Source organism: Sus scrofa, chromosome 8, assembly GCF_054392235.1.
Source record: "Sus scrofa isolate SSC_HxYL_T2T_F1_AM1 chromosome 8, Sscrofa_HxYL_maternal_Yorkshire_Landrace_v2.0, whole genome shotgun sequence".
NCBI classification, from domain to species: Eukaryota; Metazoa; Chordata; class Mammalia; order Artiodactyla; family Suidae; genus Sus; species Sus scrofa.
In genome coordinates, this window is record NC_139390.1 from 105,504,620 (window position 1) to 105,524,373 (window position 19,754).

Genomic DNA, 19,754 nt, shown 5'->3' on the forward strand with positions numbered 1-19,754 from the left:
AAGATAGCATACTAAGTGTGGGATTTAAGCTGATGATGTTGAACTGTTCTATGAGGGCTGTGGGAAGAGGTGCAAGGTCAAGGGGCGGGCCCTGAGCCCATGGCCCACAGTGAGAAGACTAGATGGCAAAGATGAGGAAAACAGGAAACCTACTGGTACATCCACATCTCTATTTTCCAAGTCTCTATTTCACTTAAGTTGATGAAATGTTAATCTTTGGGTCAAGTGATACATTTCAAATGCAAGTACTACTTATTAGAATTTTTAAAAGACATGTGCCTATAATATGATTCAAATTTTGGCAAATACTATCTTAAAGGTATATACCTTATTTTTTAGCAATAATTATTTAAATTAGCTATTTTTTATTAAAGTATAGATGATTTACAATGGTGTGCCAATTTCTGCTGTACAGCAAAGTGGCCAAGGCATACATATATACCTATTCTTTTTCTCATATTATCTTCCATCATGGTCTATCCCAAGAGACTGGATATAGTTCCCTGTACCACACAGTAGGACCTCATTGCTTATTCATTCTAAATGTAGCATCTCCTAACCTCAAACTGTTGATAATAGTTTTCTTTATATTTTATTTTATTTTTTTCTTTATATTTTAGTGTTTATAGTTAATTAATATACAATAATAATTTGTTTTAAGAATAGAGGGTTAAAATCTTGGAAATGCTGTACAGAAGAAAAAAATTGTATTGGGGAAATAACAATAAAAAAAGATAAAAAACTTGGAAATGAAAAAAAAAATTCAAATGTATTAATATTTATTAATCTTTTTTGAATGCCCATATTTAATTATAAAAAAATTTCTAAGTAATTAAATTATCCTATTCTGACTGCTGTAAAATAGCCAAAGACTGATTCTGTAAAAATTATTCAAGGATTAATCAGTCAATTTTATATAGCAAATGTCCTCCAAAATATTATATTTTTAATCAGAAATATTAATAATTTCATTAAATTATAATAGAGAACTAATCAGAGTTATATTTTCATAGATCAGGTAGCTATTAATAAGTGAATGTAGCAAGATAATTATATTAGAATGTTAAAATATTATGTAAGTAATAAAAATACAAATGGTACTAAAATATGGAATTCTATCTTATTTTCTAAAATCATTGTTTTATTTTTTTCTTTCACACCCATTCCTAAAATTTCCTATAGAATTTCTAGCTCTGTCCAGGCATAAATATATTATTCTAGGAGAGAGAAGAACAATCAAACACTTCCTTTAGACTGAGTGCTAAAACTTTGTGGTGTCACCCCAGTGCTGCTAGCATGGAAAATGCTTTCCTGGCATCATTTTCAGGAGGTAGACTGTGCCACACCAATGTAAATTATAAACTGTTCATAGATATGAGGTTGTTGGTATGATTTTTGATAAATTAAATGTAGATTCTTTCCTTTTATGCCATAGTCTTATGTGCAATTTTTTCTTGTTTGTTTTTCTTGCAAAGCACCGTTCTCTAAGTCTTATATTCAATTCTAATGGTACCTCTAGTTCCACCAAGACTGATTCATCAATAACTCAAATATCCAAACTCATCTTTTCTCATTCTACTTTCATCCTGGATTTCAACATTAACTTTAGGCAAAATAAGTTATTTTTGGAAAAAGAAGAATATAATTATCATTTAAAGATTAGCAAATAAAATGAATGATCTCTTGCATAATAAATACATTTGGAGGAAATTCAGAAACAGCATTGTGTCCTTGTAAATTATGTATTTTGTAAATGATGCCTTCAAAAATATTTCTCTGTTGTATTTTTTTTTTTGTCTAACTTGAAAAAAAAAGGCTAATGTTAAGAATTTCAAGCTAAGTTAAGGCAAAAGTCAATTATATAATAGGATAATAGAGAAGGGATAATAGGGAAGGAATTTTGTGGGAATGGTTGGTTTTAATTACCTCAAAATACAATGTGATGATCAGTGCTTTGTTTTATTTTGTTTTTTAGGGACACACCTTCAGCATATGAAAGTTCTCAGGCTAGGGGTCAAATCCGAGCTGCACATGCTGGCCTACACTGTAGCCATAGCAACACCAGATCCAAGCAACATCTGCAACCTACACCACAGCTCATGGCAATGACAGATCCTTAGCCCACTAAGTGAGGCCAGGGATCAAACCTGCATCTTCATGGCTACTAATCATGTTTGTAACCCACTGAGCCATAGTAGGAACTCCAGTGCTATTTTTAGATTAAAATTTATTTTAATGATCAAGAAAATCAATTATTTTTACCAAATGATAACTACTTGTGTCAAGTTTGAGAAAGATAGACTATTTAAACTTCAAGACATTCTGAATTTTATTTGTAATCTCCAGTGATCAAACTTATTCCTGTAAAAAATACAAATATTTCTCATCTGTTCCTTACCCTTTTATTCTAAAGAGCACCAAAGAGTTCCCTTTTTGGCTCAGTGAGTTAAAGACCTGACATTGTCTCTGAGGAGGCAGATTTGACCCCTGGCCTTGCTCAGTGGTTTAAGGATCCAGTGTTTGGTGTATGTTTGAAGCTACGGTGTAGTATGAAGATGCAGCTCAGATCCAATGTTGCTATGGTTGAGATGTAGGCCTCAGCTCCAGCCCTGATTCAACCCTTGCCTGGCCCAGGAACTTCCATATGCCACAGGTACAGCTGTGAAAAGGAAAATTAATAAATAAATAGCAGCAGATATTCAGGTCTGCCATACTTAATTTCTCAGTATCCTAGTCAGTAATTTCATTTCATTAAACTTTATTGTAGTTTTCTCTTTTTTCTCATAAAAATTATGAATAATCTACTTTCTCACTGTCGTATTATCCCAATCTCAAGCATGAACATTTATTTTATGTTTCCCAACTCCCACTCCCATTAAGTTACATTTTTTTTTTTTTTTGGTCTTTTTGTCTTTTTAAGGCTGCACCCATGGCATATGGAGGTTCCCAGGCTTGGGGTCTAATTGGAGCTGTAGCCGCTGGCCTAGGCCACAACCACAGCAACACAGGATCCAAGCCACGTCTGTGACCTATACCACAGCTCATGGCAATGCCAGATTCTTAACCCCCTGAACAAGGCCAGGGATCGAACCCGCAACCTCACGGTTCCTAGTTGGATCCATTTCCGCTGCACCCCAATGGGAACTCCTAAACTGCTTTTATTGAAGTCACCATATTGTTCCTTTTTTGTTCAAGCTCAGTGGCTCTTTTTTAATGCTTTACAGTCATTTCCCCTATCTTTCAGTCTCTGAATCATATTCTTGTTAGTGCACCTTTTGCCTGATACCTGTCATGTAATTCAGGTACAACTGTATCTGGATATTAGGTACACAGTTGATGTGTGTTGACTTTTGAAACTCATCTTCATTCTTCCAGCCATTCATTATGTGTTTAAAGATTACTGCATCCCATTTCAGACAGTTTGGTGGATGCAAAGTCATATCAAATATGCTTCCCGTTCTCAAGCTATTACAGTTTAGTTAGGAAAGTGCAAAACTATGTATAAAAACAAAAACACAAGGCAGCAAATAAACTCTACATGAAGGGGTCAATTTTGTGGTACCAAAATGTTTTTCTCCATTTTCTTATATTGAGTAATTCTTTAGAGGCGGTTTGCTGGCCTTTTCCAGTTTAGTAAAAATATGTTCACTCCATACATTTTTCCTATTATTAAATTTTTCCATGGAGTCTTGTAAAAAAGGTCCTAACAGAAATATCCAGGTAAGTTCAGCTTACAGAACAGCAGTTCCCTGAAGCTATGAAAGGATTAGCATGGTTCCTGTGACTATGGACCTTTGCCACCAAATACTGTTTGTGATCAAGGCATCTGTGTGCTTGAACTGAGGCCATTAATTCTCCAAAATGTTATTACAGCTTCTTGAATGACATAGGACCAGCTTTCTTAGTGCTATTTAAAAAATAATTTCCTTAGGTGATCTAGGGTGGGGCACACCAACAGTTGCTGGAGCTATAAGTCTATTGTAGTAGCCTATTTTTATTCTATAAAAGGACAGAAGACTTTCAGCTCTCTCTTAGAAATATTAATCCCAAGGAGCGTTCTCCTCCAGCATCATTTTTCTCCTATGAAGCAATACTTTTCCACAAAATAAAAAAAAAATAGGATTTCAGAATTGGAACTCACCAGGAAGATAATCTAATTGGAATATGTACTAATGCAAAATAAAAATAAGGATGTAAAATAAGATATCTGAAAATATGACTGTTAAAAATATCAGAGAAAAGATTGTTTTATAAGCAGAACAGGCTGAGTTGAAGAGCAGGAGAGGGAAGATCACGCAGAATCCTGGCAACAAGCAGAAGGAGCTTTTGAACCAAAGCACACATGCATTGGATTGTAAATCTGAGGAAACACTTCCAAACAGTGTTCCAGGCACTAGACTTAGAGGATGATCATAGGTGCCAAAAAGCTTGTGTGGGGTGTGTGTGTGTGTGTGTGTGTGTGTGTGTGCAGGGAAGGGTGGCCAAATAATTCTGGCATTTCTGGGTTAAAATTTTTTGAGTGCCATTTTCTACCAGGACTTCTCAGAGACTTAAATATACTTGCCTAGAAATGTAAAGAAGTAAATATATTGTATACAGATCAACACTTTTTTTTTTTTTTCCTCTAAAGCAAAGTTTAAAATCTACTGCAGGGCAAAACAAAGCTAGAGAGAAGTTTCATTCATGACACAGAACTACATTTTTTAAAAGATATTTTCCCAGGTGCTTCTCACAAAGACCAGCAGACTAGTTGGCCCTAATTCCTGTCTTCTCTCCCAGACTCTACAAGTCTCTGACTTGAATCCACTGGCTGCTGCTGGCACTAATTTTTCTTACCCTTCTTTCCTACCGTTTCCAGTCTTTTCTAGGGGGTAGGCACTGACTTTCAACTATGAAAGCCATCAGATATCTTCTGGATAATTCCATTGCTCCCAATCCCATTGTTTCACGCCTCACAAGATTTCATAATTTTTTTAAAAAAGTAAAAGCTGACTTCTTTTTAGCCAATTCGAAAGATAAGAATTTAATTCATTTATTTATTAATTTAAATTTTATATCTCTATTTTATAGTTATATATATATATAACATTCATAATCAGGGCCTGATGAGTGCTAAGAATCAATAAATAACAACTGTTACTACTATTAATGAGAGAAGCACAGCATAGAGGGTGGAGAGGCTGCATCAGTTCATTTTGGGAAGAAGCCCAGAAGGTAATATTCTGAGCATGGAAATCTGAATTAAACAGTCCCTTAAAACACAATCTTTTATCACTGAAAATGTATATACCATACATTTAAGTAAAGAAAATTAAACATAATAATAAGTAAAGAGAATTATATAATTAATCCAATGTGCTCATCATCCAGATTCAATAATTATCAAATATAACCAATCTTGTTTGAGTTATAGCAAATTTTAAATGGGTCTTGGGGATTACATCTTTTCATCCGTAAGTACTTCAATATGCATCTCTAAAAGATATGAATACTTATACAAAAGCACAAATGTTTTGTCTCAATGATTATTTGTTATTCTTTAATACTATTAAATATCCTGCACGTGTTCTAATTTCCCCCAACATTTCGTGAATATTTTTTAGCAGATTTTGTTTTTATTATCATTACCATTTGAATTAAAGTATAACACAGCAAGTTGCACATTTCTTAAATATACAGATTGATGAATTTTATACAGTAATTTAACTGTCCAAACACCATCCAAATCAAGACATAAATATTTCCAGTTTCTGAGCAGGCTTCTTATGCTTCTTTTCCATTAATGTACCCCAAAATTAGCCATTTGTCTCATCTCTGTCATAGTATTTTGTGGGGTTATAGCCAGCATCCTTTAATAACTATAAATTGAGTATAACTTTCAAAAATTGTGAATCACCACATTAAAGCACCTGAGACACATACAGTATTGTCCATCAACTATACCTCAACAATAAAAATAATTTTTTAAAGATAGAACACACAAACTACAGGCTCTATGCCTGCTCCCAAAGCAGCAGATCCTGTAGCCCAAACCCTGGGATAAATTACCAATTTCTTAGATCATCTTGATCTCATCTTCTACCATACATGGCCACAAATCATTCTCTGAGGAGCTTTCTGTGAATTTCCTGCATCTTCCAAACACATATGCTCCCTAACCTCCCATCTCGTGTCTTAAATATTAGGATTTGTGGTAGAGGCCCCAGAACCTTCATATTTGACTCTTTGCAACGCTATTAAAGGAGAATTTTCACAGCCCCAATGCATGATACTTAGGGGCAAAAATGAGTGACTGTAGCTTCTTAGATGCATCCAAGGTATATTCCTTCCTAGTCAACTCTCCTTTTCCCACGAGCATGTGTGGTCCTTCACTGAGGAACAGCTGAAGAGATTCCACTCCATTTTTTAAGCCTAAAGCACTTTCCATACAGTGGACTCTCTCCTCTTACCTGTAGTGGGTAGTCTTATTATTTTCCCTAATGGACCAGCTGTTTTTGCAGAAAATGTGTATGTGTGTATATGTGTACTCTCTTGGAAGAGAGACTTAGACTTACTTGAAGGACTGAGGGGAAAATATTCACTATTTGGCCCAGCAGCCCAGGGATCCTGAGCTTCCAAAGCACTAGCCTTTGAACCACAACACACATAGGACTCCCCATATACTGACCACATAACCCTATGTTAATCGTCAAACCTAGAAAAGACTCTACTGTTTACTAATGATCTGACAGTTCCATCAGTTAGCTGAAAATACTTTTCCGAACTTAATTGAAATTCACTGACAAATGCCACTGTTAAGGGCTGAATTGTCTTCCCTCAAATCCATATGTTAAAGTCATAGCCTCCAGTACCTCAGAATGTGACTGTATTTGGAAATAGGGCCTTTAAAGAGGAAATTAAGTTAAAATTAAGTCATTAGGGTGGGCCCTAGCTCAGTGTAACTAATGCCCTCATAAGAAGAGGAAATTTGGACGTAGAAATGGAAGGATGACCATGTGAAAACACAGGGAGAAGGCCACCTAAAGCTGAGACCTCAAAAAAGGCCAAACCTGCTGACATCTTGATCTCGGACTTGCAGCTTCCAGAATTGTGGGGGAAAAAAGGTCTCTGGTACTTTGTTATGCAAAACTCTGTCATAGTTTTGCAAATTTCTGAACTTCATGTAAAAACATTAAACATACATTTAGTATAGGACTAGGACTTTTTCTAAGTATGTACCAAAGAGAAATGAAAGCGCATGTTCGTATAAAGAATTGTACCCAGATGTCTTTGGAGATTTAATCTGTGATAATCTCAAACTAGAAAAAAAATCCATTGATAGATGAAGCGGATTAACAAATTTTAAGTGATGCAATAAATTACTCTTCAGCAAGAAGAGGAACAAATATTGAATCATGGAACAACTAAGATTTATCTCAAAAAAATATACAGAATGAAAGAGCCAGTACAAAAAAAAAAGTATATACTGTATATTTTTGTTTATGTAAAGTTCTAGAAATGAAAACATCTACACTGATATAAAGAAGATCAATGATTGTCCGGGCATTGGTGAATGAGCAAGAAGAAAGGTTTACACAGGGGCAAGAGCGAATTTTGGGGACAACAGATATGCTCATTATCTCAATTGTGGTAATAGTTTCATGGGCACAGGCATACATATGTAAAAACATCAAACTGCACACTTAAGTAAATATCATTTATTATATATAAAATATTCCTCAATAGAGCTATCCTCAAAATAAAAAGGGACTAATAGTTGAGGTGACCCTTTCTTTTTCCTGCCTGAAATTAATTTGGAATACATGAAGCTGTACTAGCTACCTTTACCATGAGTAAAATATAAATAATATTAAAAAATAGATGTCATGGATGTACATTGACATTTGTAGAGAAATACTAAAAGAATTGTGTAACAATATATAACCAAAATGCAACATACAATTCAAAAAAATTATTAATATAAAAATCATGAAAAAAAGCAATAAAGAATACATGGGATAAATAGCAATATATTCAATAAACACAAATATATTAGGAATTGTGCCATATATAAATTGACTAAAATACTATTAAAAGGCCACATTTGTCTAACTGGTTAAAGATAACAAAACCAAATTAAGTGTTTACTAGCGATACACTTGGTGTAGAAAGATACAGAGAGTATCAAAAGGATGAAAAAATATATACTATGCATACACAAACCAAAAGATAGCTATTACATGTTTATTAACATCAGACAAAGAAGACTTAAGGGGTACTGATAGAGAAAAAGACATTTCAAAATGATAAAGGTACCAAGTCTACAGAAAGATATAAAAATCCAAAATAAATGTCTATACAATAATAGAGCTTTGAAATATAAAAAGTAAATATGACAGATTTAAAGGAGAATTAGAAGCATCCAAAATCTTATTTGAAGACCTTAACAACTTGTAGAACATTTGAACAGCTATTAATCAATTTGACCTCATTGACCTCCAAAAAAAACACTTCAGTCAACAACTGAAATAAACACCCACCCACTCATTTCAAGTACTTCCTTTATTTCTTCAACGGTAATTGATCTTTGTAGCCCATCTTCTCCTCTCTCTCCTGCTCCCAACACCTCCCCAGCCCTTTGGTAGAGAGAGAAAATTATCTTCATTTTCTTTTTTTTTTTTTAATTAATTTGTATCATTATACAAAATAAGTCTCTTAATTATGTTACACTTTCATCTACTTTGATGATAAATTTACCCTTGTTATTTCTTTTTTCCTTGTGCTTTGTTCCCCACCCAAGTTTAAATTCCCTCACTAGCACCACTTTTAATTGTCAGCTAGCTGTTTTTCAAGTATTATTTTTACATTTTTTTCTAAATAAACATGATTAGGACTTATTTATTTATTTTTTCTCATAAATTTAATTTGGCTTGTATGAAAAGTATTGCCAAATTACCATCACATTAACATTAATAAATGTTATATCTTCATTTTTAATTTTAATCTATGGCCTTAGAGTTCTTTTGTGTTCTTCTTTTAATGTTTTTTTGGTCTAAATTCTAACCTGTCAGGTATCAACCTGATTTCTTGTTATTTGCATTTGCCTGGTGTAATATTGCTCATTTATTACTTTTTACCCATTCAGAATATTTGTTTCAGGTCTGTATCAAGAATGTAGTATAGGGTATTAAATTTTGCTTTACACAATTGGAATTTTTTTCTATCAATAGGTAATTTAAGCTATTACCCAACTGTCAGTGTGAATAATAACTTTGGTCTCTGTTCATTTGTGTTATGTTATAAATACCCACATTGATCTTCATCACATAGCTGGTTTTTATATGTTCTCTTTTTTTTCTGTTTATCAGTACACCTTTTGGTATTTACAAGGTTTGAATTTTTTAAATGGTTATAGAATTGGTTGCATTTTCACTACACTGCAATGCTGTATTTAAAAAAAATCACCCCCAAATCAATGTTTTAAACAATAAACATCAGCTTAATTCATGAGTGTGTGGGTCAGTGACTTTGCTTGGGTGGTTCCTCTGGTTTAAGCTGGATTTGCTTGCACATCTAGGGCTACGCTGGCTGTTGGCTGGAACAGTTTAACTCTGTTCCCCTATATCTTCCATTCCTCCAACAGGCAAGACCAGACTTCTTATGGCAAAGGCAGAGTTGCAAGAGCATAAGAAGCAACAGGCAAATACTTTTTCAAATCTTTGTTTGACTTATATTTGTTAACTTCTTGTAGTCCAAAGGAAATAATATGATAAAGCCTAGAGACTTAGTAGAGGGCAAATGAGAGGAATGAAGAATAGGAGGTCATTTTTGCAATCTAACACAGTTAAAATTATTCAGATACTTTTATATAATACCTTTAGGCATCCCCTTCAAATGTGTATAGGGGTAATGACTTTTTTTTTTTTTTTCATTTTCTATGATAGTGAAATTAGCTAGTAACTTTTTTCGCTCCTGTACTCTTTCCTCTCTTAGAATCTAATTTAAAATGATGTCATTTTTGTTTTAATTTAATTCCCATAAGGCAATAAGTGAGATCTAGAATTAGACTAACTGAGTTATACTCATTTGGAAAGAAACATCGGGTATAGGGAAAACATTGATTGCTTCCAAGAGTAAAAATATATAAAGATATCCAATCAACATTGGCACATGTCTTTTTGTTCCCAGAATAGTCAAAAGCTTGAATTAAAGGTTTAAGGAGGCTTGGAGTTTTGGAATTGAGTGAGGGGCAGGAGAGAAGAAGACAGATGTTATGAAAGAATTGTAGAAGGAGGGTCATGATGGACAGGGAAAGATGGAAGGAAGTCTTTACCACATCAGCAAATTTTTGGAAAAGGTAAATTTAAAGATTAAGAGGTAGTACATAGAAAACCAATGTTGGAAATTGAGTTTTTGGAAGAGATACAGATTAAGAGTATGATGTTGAGTGTAGATGGCTAGGTCAGGAAGGAAGACAAGATCTTATGAGTGAGGCATTAAATATTTAGACATAGGGCTTATCTTCCTTTGTACTGAAATAAAGTGTGAATCATCTAAGGTCAAAGGAAATCTATTCATTGATAAGTATTTAATTAATGGTTATGCTCAGTTTTGTTCTGTGTACTAAGTATATGGGCATGATGAATAATACAGACCAGATAGTGCTCCCATGGGGGTGACACTCTGCTAGATTATTCTAGAGGGGGGTTGACTTGAGCTGTTTCTGAAAAATTAGTCATGCTTATGGTAGAAATCAGTATGTATCCAGTTCAATACTGAACTCTCTGGCAAGATCTTAGATATATTGAAAAGAGTTCCATGTTATATAGGTTATACATATACAGTTGTCAAAAAATAATATAGTTGTTAATTCACTTAAAAATTAACTATATTAGGGAGATCATCTCATATTCACATAGAAGTAGGTTAGTATGTGTCTACTGGATCCTCCTAATATGTGGAATCAAATAAGTTTACATTAATATAAATAACTTTTTTATATCACTGGATCCACTTGATCTTGGTAGGGTATTCAAGGTGTCTTCATCTACAATGACTCCATATAAAGAATCTCCACCGAGGGCAACTTCAAAGGGCAACTTAACCACAGTTACTCCAAAGCCCTCACTATGCTTTTCCTCTCTCATACCAGTTTCACAACTACTGCCCAGAAACAAAGAAACTTCCACATTGATTCTGCTAACAATGTCTCTTAAGAGAACCTCAGCATCTGTGTCAGGTTATTATCCCCAGATGATCAGAATTATTATTAGGAATTCACCAAGGTTCTAAAGGAGATATGAGCTCCATATAGATGTTGGGGGGTGGGAGGTGGAAGCTAGGGACTCTCATGTAATTTCATGTCCCAGCTGCCCTGGGCTATTATGTAGCACTCTTGTGTACAGAGTTCCCAGACATCTCTCAGACCAGCTCCTCTAACTGGCTATTGGCTCTTGTTGAATCCAATGACATATATCACAGTGATTAGGACTTTGGACCTTGGAGTAACATAGAACTCATTCTGTGAGTTCACAGTCCCTGATACTGCAGACTTTAAGAGGCATCTGTTTATAATGAATAGATTTAAAATATATTTATTAATGAATAAGTAAAGTCTAAACTGTACTTAGATGTAGATCATCCAGGGAAAGTCATATTTTAAAACATATTTTAAAGTTTTAGTGTAAATATGTAGAAACTATTCATTAAAATATTTTTCAATACTTCAGCATATTGCTAGGAAATAAATTTTTATATGGGAAGATGAAATGTGGATAAGGAAAATATTTAGTTTCTTTATCTTTACCTTTAATCATGAATTCCAGCTGTAGAAGTGGGAATCATTAAATGCAATAGACTATGAATGAAGTTGTTGCAAATACCAGTAGAGGCAAAGGCGAAAATAGATATTGTATCCTTGAAACCAAGACTACATTTATCGAGACAAGATCTGCACCTCAAAATTCAAAACATGTTGGCCGACTAGCATCCTTTGGGAACCATTCTTTGCTGAACTTCTTTTGGTTTAAGCAAACTGCCCCCTCCACCCCGCAAAAGTTATGTACATGAAGTGCACTTATTTTTGCTTTTTTTTATTGGTTCCTTTCTTTAATTGTGGTTGTGCTGATCACAAATGTAAGATCATAATATGCAAAATTTAGCAATAGGATGTAGGGCTATAGCCATACAAAGTTTATAGCAGAATCAAATTATCGGTACTCTCAGAGACCATTGTGATAGTAATCCATCCTGTGTAAACTGATCTGGCCTTATTGAAATGGAATTTAGCATTTGTTTCTGGGTATGTGAGGAAGTTTTGGTTCACATAAAAAGTGCCATTTTTTTCAATTGCTTGATTTGGTTGAGTGATCCTTTAAAAGCGATAAAGAAAAGAAAAAGAACATTTTCAACTCGACACTTTTCTGTTCAAAAAACCAAAATATCTCATTTGAACAAAAAAATGTGGTCAGCAGAATTATTCCTTCCAGTTTCCTAAGGGAATAAAACTAATGAGTAATCTGGCCTTTGACTGTGACCTCTTTTGAGTTCAACAGATTTTTTTTTCCTTTTAATATGAAGAGTAAAAATTCTAAATCTATTAAGAAGCAGTCAACATGTGAGCCCTAGTCACTCACTTAGTGACTTGATAATACTTTGCTCAGTTAAATCACGTGGCATTGGAATGAAACAACAACACTTTGATATTGAAATCTATTGAAATCAAACAGAAAAGAGCCTGTAAGGATTATACTGTGCATAAAACTTCTGTCAGGAAAACCATCCTTGGAAACTGAATTCCATAATTATATGTATCTGAATGAAAACATTCCAAAGGCATTTTTACTACTTATTTGTGTTACTATTTACTTGTTTTTGTTTGCTATTTTGTATAACTTGTATATCCAAAAGACATAGCACAACTTTAATTTCCCTCTCAGTATTGAGAATTTGATATTTATTTTTAGCTTTTATTGCAAAAAATCATGTTACCTGAGAGGGAGCAATTAGGTTAAGTAAGTATGTCTGTCACACAACCCTCTGGGAGGAGAACGTAATTGTGTTTTCCAAGTAAGAAAGAATGAGATCCATTTTCTCTTTCCCTTGCAAAGAGGGCCAGCGGGGCTTAGCTCCAGGAGGCCTGAGGATATTCTTCCTGTGGGGGAGAGTTGAAGCTTATGTTTTTCAAGACCTAGGCTCTTGACAAAGAACTGGGTTGTTGGGAAAGGAGGCTGGGCTGGAACTTCATGAGAAGCAGCTGTTAGGCCTGTTTCGGAAGGCAACTTCCCAGAGAGACCGGCCTAGGTAGGTATTTACGAGGTATTGCGTGGAAGAGGGACCTCCGTGCAGTACCTCGGATGAGAAGAAATGGGTGGATGGTTATGTACCGCTCCAGACATTAGGCATGTTTGAAAGGAGCTACAGTTTTCAGGTGAGAAGACGCTGGCAACAGCGGCCCAAACACTGTGAAAGACCAGCATTTGTCCGTGTCAACGTAGCCACAGAGCAGTGAGATGCTCACAGTGAAGTTCAAGGGCAACATGGTCCCTGCTTGCCCACGAAAACCCCAGGAGGCTTATGTGCCTCCTCTGGAAGCAGTTGGAAGGGACCTTCTTTCAAGACCTGACAAAGTCCTTCCTCACCAACACTGGCAGGTCAGCTTTCATTTGATTAAAGTATTTGAATCCAGGGGAACAAACTCAGAAAATTTAAATAGGTTTTCCTTTAGCCAAGCCTGCTATTTTTCATGAATTGCTTAAAATTTTAGGTCTCTTATCTGTTGTTTCCATCTGAAAAGTAAAAATTTCAGCCCAGTATATAGTCCAAGTTTTCTTTCTTGGCTAAAAGGTCTAAGGACAATTTCCTACTTTATTTGCATCAATAATTAAGACATTCTTTTTTGCTTACTTTATTCCTTTGTGTTCTACCTCCAGTTTCTTGTGTTACCTAGGTTTTATTTTGGAAATGGCTGTCATTAGTCAAGCATTTTTGAAGCTATCGTCTTTCTTTATGTGTACTTTGGGTAATATTCTAATTTGTTCTGAACTACTTCTACTTGTTTTCTGTGAAATATCTTCCAAAATACATTCGCATTAGTGATTGTAATCCTTGTTTGTGAATTATGGTAGGAAAAAGTTAAACATATATTTGAGTATGGGTCAAATGCATCCACATTAAAACACAAAGGGGCAAAATTAGCTGATAACATGCTTGACTACTAGGAAACTTTCTCAAAGTTAGGAACCCTTTCCTGACCATCACTGTATCCTTAAATACTAGCTCCTGGCCTGGCAGATAACACTATTTGTGGTAAACAACTCATTAAGTAATTGATTTAATGTGTGAGGGTCCTGAGGCAAGTTCCAACTCTCATTAAAAAAGCCTTCCTTTGAGATGATTCACTGAAAAACGAATGATTTAGCCCCAATTTAACCTAACTTAAGCCAGAAAACTAGTTTAATGTGTCTGCTTATACTAATTAACTAAAGTATGACATTTGGAAAAGAAAAGGGAGAAGAAAATCACCTTTCTAAACATTTGAGAAAAAACGCATTACAAATGTTAAACGAAGACATTTATTTTAAAAGAGCTTTAAATGTTCTTCCTTTTAACCCCACACCTAGGAATACAGATCTACCATACTCCTCTATCTTCAAAGCCTATGTGTCAAAATATTGAATTTTTGGAAAACATACCCAGTAAACTAGTGGTGCCCTCAGTACACTGTGCCATTCATGGTCCTTTTCATTAATGGATACTTATACTACTGGTTTTGCATCTTATTCCTCTGAAGATTATAGTATATTAATTATCAGTTCATGAGTCATTTATGGAAAGTTTTTCAATATATGTGAACCATCTGGACACATGGTAACAATCCTACTTTTTAAAATGAGTTAGAATCATTCTTTGATTATATACCTAATTAATAGTTACATGCATTTATAGGATGAGATATTTAAAAAAGGAACATAGCACACTTATAAAACCCAAAAAAGTGCTATAGTTCAGATTAGAGAGGTGTAAATAGCTATTTCTAAAAGCTAGAGAAAGCTCAGCATGTTAGGAAGGTAATGTGAGCTTAAGTTTTCAAATTATCATGGAAATATGTTTTAGGATAGTAAACATATTTCAGATACATATTTTTTCAGATATATATTTTTTTCAGATATATATTTTTTCTTTTAAGTTATTAATTCATTGCTTGATAACTAAAAATATTTTGAAGAATATGAAAGCATTATTCTTATTCACCATGTGTCCATTTGTTCCTTCTAATTTTAAATATTTATATAAATATCTTAATGTATAAATTTAACAAATGATACTATCAAATATACATATATGCACATATACATAATGTTTTAGCAGTTTCAAACTAAACCGTGTATAATATCATACACTGTTCTATTATTTACATTTCCTTGCCATATTCTAAATGCTTTTTTAAATATCATCTCATTCCTTATTAAGAGGCTCTATTTAAATGGAAAGTGACTCTACTCACAATTTTATTCATTTTACATCTTGTGCTAGGGTTAAAGCTCACAAAACCATTTCTATTTTCAAAACTTAAATCCATGAAGATGACATGAATAATCTTGGCACTAAGTACATAGAGAACAGTTGGATTAATAAATTTAATATTTTTTTTTCTGCTGAAGACACAAACCGTACTCTTTATCCCCATGTTGATAAAGGCACAAGGACATCCTGTGAGCAATCATAGTCTCTTTAGTAGGTAAGTCAGATATCTCAAAGGTATTTTGGAATACATGCACACCTAGAATGTTTATTTATGGCCTATTTCTTTCCAAAGTAAATGGCTGGAAGATTATACAAAGTTATGCACACAGTAGTTTAAAAGTTAAAAAAAAGGAAGAAGAGATCTATGATTCAGTTTTCTTCTTTTTCCTTGTCATCAGGGAACCAGTAGACTCACACACTCACACATGCCCACAAACACTTACCTTTATATAAAAATAATAAGCATTTCCGTAGGTATTCCACTGCTGAAAGGCTGTAACAGTGTCCTAAAGGATAGCATGTTAGAAACTGAACAGACAGAAGTCACTGAAAAGTACAAGATAAGTTAGAAATGGGAATGTCAAAAATGTCTGGAAACAAAGCATGCTGATGGAATCGAAGTCTCTTCTCTGCTGTTGGGTATTTTGAAAACTTCTGGCCTCCTTGACTCACTCTCAACCTTTTTTTTTTTTTTTCCTATCCTTGCCTTTCTCCCTCCTGCGCTCTTCCTCTCTTCTCTCCTTCCTTCTTCTTGCCTCTCTTGCCTGCCCCCCCCCTTCCCTCTCTCTCTCTTGCTCTCTCATAGCATGTGTTAAAAAGCAAAGAAAATACTTGCTCACTTGAACCTCTGAAGTATGATTCCAGAGCCCAACTTCTTATCCCTTAATATATAACTGCCTTAGGATTTCCAGGACTTCCCATCTATGACTTCAAAGAAATGGAGCATAACTTATTCAATTATTTTAATATCTACTTTTATTTATTAACTATTGATCCTTCTAAAAGAGACTCTTTTTAAAAATCCAATTTAAAATCTCTTTATTGTTGCAATTTTTCTGAATAATAATCCTGTCCAGTTCTCCGACTGTCCTCTTAGCAGATTATGTCATCAGCAGCTGCCATACCAAAGGACCAAATTCTTACTGATCGTATTTTTGCTCAGGACCAGGTCCTCTTCTCTAGGAAGTAAGAATCCTTTCTCTGACTTCCAAGAGATTACATGTAGTAGAGGAAACAAACACAAAATCAAACTGTGTATTAGTTAGCAGTAATTGCTATGAAGGTTAATTCATGTCATCTCATTGCTGTGAGTATGCCCTTACTGTGAACATAGTCTGGGTTCCCACCAGGCCTCACCCAGTCCTCACCATGACCCTCTTCCTATTTCTCCTCTCCTGTTTTCCCTTTGAGCCCAGCCCCTTAATTAATCAGTGGCTGGAGCCTGCCCATAATTCTCACTCCCAGACCAAATATTATAGGAGAGGCTTTGGTCATGGCTGGTGCCAGGAAGGAGGGAGGAGACACAGCTAGACCAAGAAGCCAAGAGTGTTTGCTTGTTCATAGCAGAGGCTGTACCCCCAGCCCCTGCTGGCCCTTCCTTGGAGTCAGTGTTCTGCCTCAGGGGGCTGGCTCTGCCAAGGCCCACCCCACCACCCTCTGCCTCACACCACACCAAGTCAAGGCAGGGCCACCTGGTTACCAGGGATTACCTAAGACTCAATCAGGCCCACTGTTTACCAGTTTATATTGTGGTCTGAATTTTTAAAAGTAAAGCTAACTTTGTATGGATGATGTCTCAAATATATTAAATAATATTATTTAAGGAAATATTTAAACTTAAAAGTGATTTGGAGAAATCATGTTTAAGAAAATAGTAAGTCAGGAAATTCCCACGTGGCTCAGTGGAAACGAATCCAATTGGTATCCATGAGGATGTGGGTTTGATCCCTGGCCTCACTCAGTGGGTTAAGGGTCCTGTGTTGTCATGAACTGTTGTGTAGGTCACAGACATGGCTCAGATCCTGTGTGGCTGTGGCGTAGGCCAGCAACTGCAGCTCTGATTTGACCCCTAGCCTAGGAACTTCCATATGCTGCATCTGCAGCCCTAAAAAAAAAGAAAAAAATTTCAAACTTTCTATGTGTTTGTACTTGGGCCTAGCAGTTTGTATTAGCTTAATCCAATATGCTGTTGGCTGCTGTGGTATTGACTTCCCTGAATTTCCTCAGCCATTTAAGTCTTCTTCCCAGGGGTTCTTCAATTTTTTGTTTATGATTTTAGTGTTTGTTTAAAAAACTTGAATTATTGGACTTATGGAATGATTTCTATGGGGCTGGGATCCAGTCCTATGATCCCCCACCCCACCTTATAGCGCCATCCCAGTATTTTGCATCTGTAAGGCACACAGGTAGCCACAGCAGCAGCCTCAGAAGCAACAGCTGCTCTTCCAGCATCAGATCTATGACCCAGAGAGTGGATTTTATATTAGCCCTTTCATGGAAAATAGAGTAGTAGGAAATCATGTCAAGGAGCTTTTCTGTGGGTAGATATATAATTAATGCTGTTTTTATTCTTTTTAATAGTACTGACCAATGTCAAACTTTAGAAGAAATAATGATGAGGAAATTAAAGGAAGGAAATGAAATGGACTACAATGGTATGTATAGTTTATCTAGCCTTAGAGAATAAAGAGATAAAGGATGAAAGGCTTGTTCCAGAAGCAAAGGGTGGGAGTTTCTTTATCAAGTGAAATGAGTATAAATGAATTAAAAGATCATGCAGAAAGGGCTTTATTATCCAGATCGCCTGTGTTTCATCTTTTGCGGAAAATTACAGTTTGTGAGTGTTCTGTTTGGTGCCCTATACGACAAGGGGGGAAGGCCGTGATGTAGGGAGGGGAGGTTAAACAGGAAAATATAAAGTTAGGGGCAAAAAATAGCCTGAGGGTTGCCTGGAGGAGAGAAAAGGGAGGAGGGGGAAGGCTTATAGAAAAGTGGGCAATTTCTAGACCTCACACAGACTTCCTTCAACAATAGGGAAAAAACTCAGGATATCCTAGTCCCAAAGCTTTAGACAACATGATACAGTAGAATAATGACTGCAGGCTCGGATGCCAAGCCAGTTGTCTGGGCTCTCTATAGCTTATAACATTTATTACATTAGCTCCCGATGCCAAAAAATTATAAAAATGAGAAATTTCCCTGAATCACAATCCATTTTGATTTGCAAAGGATCTATCTTGTAATATTTTTCTCTCAGACTTATATTTTTATACAGGGCTCAAAGCGATTTTATCCTCCAACATTTTTTATCAGTCTAGTTATACTAAAACCACTAAAACATATGTGAAAGTCAAAATAATATAAAATTGTACCATTCTTATATATTTTGCAATTTATTAACTTCATAATGTATAAGATTCTAGGAACTGTCTTGCTATACTGAAAAATGTATCTACTAATTGATATATATTGACTGAAAATTGCTTTAGTTGAAATACATTAACTCTTTTAAAAAGAAAAATACGGAAGGTCATATTTTAGGAATACTCACTTGAGTAAATCACATCAGTGCACAAGAAGTTGAGATCTGAGCCACTATCCTTTAAGAATGTATAGAATAATTCCAATAGAACTTTATTAAGTTGTGATTCATATTGTTAGTAATTCAATATAAGAATGAATGCTGTTGAGTGGAGGATGAAAGATTTTAAGGCAACAAATATACTGAGATAGAAAAAAAAAACAAAAGAAAAGAAAAAAGGCCCGGGTGGCCAAGTTTCTTCTTTACATTCAGATAAATACAGTAATTATTTCAGGTTAAGGATTTTGTTCACTCAATAAATATTTATTGGAGCCTAATATGTGTCAGGTACTCTTTTAGACACTGGAGATATAAGAGGGAAAAATAGACCAAAAAAAAAAAAAAAGAGAGAGAGAGATAATATTGGATCATTTCCCTCAGTGTCTGACCTGCTAGGAAGAAACTAAGACCTAAGAGAAAGTGGAGGTTCCTGAGTGCCTCTGGCACAATGGTGCATTAATTAACATGTGGGGAACACCAAGAAACTGGCTTGGCCCTCTTCTCTCCCCTTGCTGATTTCCTGGTGAGGAATTGGCTGCAAGCAGTTAAGAAAGATCTGTTTCCATTTCCTCCCTCAATGTGCAGAGCAAAGCCTTTTAGAAGCTCAAAGTGTGGAGTCCAGGATGGGCGTCTCTTCTCCCTCCCCACACCCATGATATTAGTTGATGGC

General features: G+C 35.1%; 1 long non-coding RNA gene across 2 annotated transcripts in view; it reads left to right on the top strand.

Annotated features, from left to right (window-relative positions):
• The window catches only part of LOC146400962 (uncharacterized), a 363,387-nt gene that overhangs the window by 258,689 nt on the left and 84,944 nt on the right, over positions 1-19,754 (top strand). Inside the window, exons 1-2 of one of the 2 annotated variants that reach the window (XR_014813078.1) lie at positions 13,284-13,631; positions 18,085-18,158. This is a non-coding gene — a long non-coding RNA (uncharacterized LOC146400962). Of the gene's footprint in view, positions 1-13,283; positions 13,632-18,084; positions 18,159-19,754 lie in introns of those variants that run through there. The other variant, XR_014813077.1, reaches the window with a different exon arrangement.